Below are 3084 nucleotides of genomic sequence, written 5' to 3' on the forward strand. Positions count from 1 at the left end.
CCATCATCATCAAAGTGTAGCACTTATTTAACTGTTGTGTATCGTCATCATCATCGTTTAACGTCCGCTTTCCATGCTAGCATGGGTTGGACGATTTGACTGAGGACTGGTGAACCAGGTGGTTACACCAGGCTCCAATCTGATTTGGCAGAGTTTCTACAGCTGGATGCCCTTCCTAACGCCAACCACTCCGAGAGTGTAGTGGGTGCTTTTACATGCCACCGGCACGAAGGCCAGTCAGGCGGTACTGGCAACAGCCACGCTCAAAATGGTGTCTTTTACGTGCCACCTGCACAGGAGCCAGTTTGGCGGCACTGGCAACGATCTCACTCAAATGTCCTTACACGTGCCACCGGCACAAGTGCCAGGGAACAGGTGCCATCACGATTTCGCTTTCGCTTGCCTCAACAGGTCTTCGCAAGCCGAGTTTCTGTGTCCAATATTTACTAGGATTGACAATTGATGATATTGTGCAACACAAGAAAGATTTGTATTTCATTGATGTGATGAGGATCAAGATGAAGGATGATGAGGACCGATGATATTGAAGTGAGATTTATTAACGACCCTTTCTACTATAGGTGCAAGGGCTGAAATTCTGGTGGGAGGAGATATGTGGCTCACATTGACCCCAATGCTCAGCCGGTACTTCTTTCTTCAACCCTGAAAGGATGGAAAACAAAGTCGACCTTGGTGGACTTTGAACTCAGAACGTTTAAGCCGAGGAAATGCCACTAAGCCTTTTGGCTGGCATGCTAACGATTTTGTCAACTTGCTGCCTGAAGGATGTTTTAATAACATCCAACTTTTAGAGCATCTACTACTGTTATTGTCATCATTGTTTTAATGTTAATATCTGATTCTTTATGCTGTCATAGTATTGGACAGGTCTACAGTTGGGCCAACTATCCATTTTTCCTCAATCCTGCATCATCATGTCTCTGGTACAACATCTCATGTTTACTTCTACTACAGATACCATCCATTATCTTCATCATATCTTTTCACTCAGTATGAACAAAAGATGCGAAAAGAGGATGAATACCAACACAACTGTCTCTATCCTCTTTCAACTTTCATTCAATTTAGTATCGCATATGTATCAGACCATAACAACTCATTTCTCTCCAGCTTCTACATGCCTTCTACTCCAAACATCTATCTCTCACTATGAACATCAAAGAAGATTATGTGTGGCCACTCAGTTGAGAGCCTTTGTCCCTGAAATCTTGTTGGAGCCTTGGTAAAGGCCTCGCTGAATTTTTTAATCTTGCTTATAGCATCCTTGAATAGTTGTTATCCATTCAAATAGACTTAATTTCTATGTTCACCACATTACAGAATATACTCTAATATACAGGTACTCTGATAATGGTTTTGCTTTTTCAAGGCCAACAGATGCAAATATTCCCCATCCTATTGTCGAAAAAAGGAAATTAAAATGTAATGTATTTGTATCCATGAGCTGAAACGTCTTATAATTTGCAACCAAAAAGAAAAAAAAAATATTATAGTTATGAAGGAGTTACCTCCCTTGTTAATCTCCTTTCTGAATCAACCTTGATTTATAAATTATTGTAGCCATATCCATTCTCATGTAATGCTTTGAACCTTGCTTGTCCCCCTTGTTTAAACGCCATTTTAAATAGTGTCGATGTAATGCTGATTGAATGACACTAGCTGACAGACATGACGTGTTGGTGCCATCATCTTCGAAATTAATCCTGTAGGGCCAACTGTTGTCTTTGATCACCAGCTCTGTAAGCAAAAGAAAAAAAAAAGTTAATTTGTACCACAGTCATAATATTGATGTTAATTTTATTTTTCATTCAATTCTCTCTTTCTTATTGATCAAATTTGATTTCTAAACATGACAAGCAAGTATTGGTGGTGAAAGCAGTTTAAATTGACCCCAGTACTTGACTGGTAATAATAATGGCAGTCTTTCGAGTCCTTGGTGAACAACCTGCAGAGATGATTTGCTTATAGCGATGAAATGTTAGTGCTATGCATGAACTCGCTCTCCATCAGATAACATTACCTATACAGGTGCAGGGTCTATCACACGTCACGTGTCGAAGGTATCGCAGAGCGTGAGATGAACACCGCTCGGTTTGGGAATCTTGCGATTGTGAGTACAACAACCTAACTGCTAGGCCTCGCGGCCTTAAACATGTAACGAAAATCTAAGTTGATCTTGGCCGGAAACTGCCATCCTCCTTATTGCTTAGCCATAAGGAAATAGTGTTGAGGAACCGTCAAGACTAGTGGGAGGAAGGTATCTTCAAACTGGAGACCTTTTGGAAGCTCAAATGCTTGCAACTAAGTGTACTAAAAGCATTCAAGTACTAGGTGGTATAATACTGAATTATGTCTACCATCTATAAATTCAGAACATGAAGGACTACAACTAAGTACTACAAGATAACTCGTCCGTCCTTCTATTCATTAATAATCACACCTGCATGAACGAGGCAGAGTCGTTAGCACGCCAGAAGAAAATGCTTGACGGCATTTCTTCCAGCTTTATGTTCTAACTTCAAATGTCAACTTTATCATCCTTTCAATATTAAGAACTAGGGTCGATGTAATTAGCTTGCCACCCACCCACCAAGATTACCAGCCTTATACCAAAATTTGAAACATCTCTCTCTATATATATAAAATTCTTTGACTGTCTGTTCCCTATACATTCTCAAACAGCTCCCCCAAATCAAATCAAATTTTACAAGGTAATAGTATTATATTCCGTGAGTGTCAACATGTAATTTTTATTTTCATTTGGATTAAAACAATATATAGAGAGAAATAGCCTTTCTATACTCAATTATAGTAAAGGACATTTTATACTACAACGATGACGTCACATTTTGTATACGAGTGTATGTTTGCGCATTCGTTATGTACGACATAGTAAAAGACATTTTATAACATGACGACGACACATTTTGTATGAGTGTGTTTGCGCATTTGTTATGTAAATGTATGTGAGTATATGTGTGATTGTCAGTTAGACTGATGTAAACTGGCTATGTGAAAGAGCTATACTGGCTCCAACTAATGAAATGGTTGATAAACTCAATC

Source organism: Octopus bimaculoides, chromosome 9, assembly GCF_001194135.2.
Source record: "Octopus bimaculoides isolate UCB-OBI-ISO-001 chromosome 9, ASM119413v2, whole genome shotgun sequence".
Lineage (NCBI taxonomy): Eukaryota > Metazoa > Mollusca > Cephalopoda > Octopoda > Octopodidae > Octopus > Octopus bimaculoides.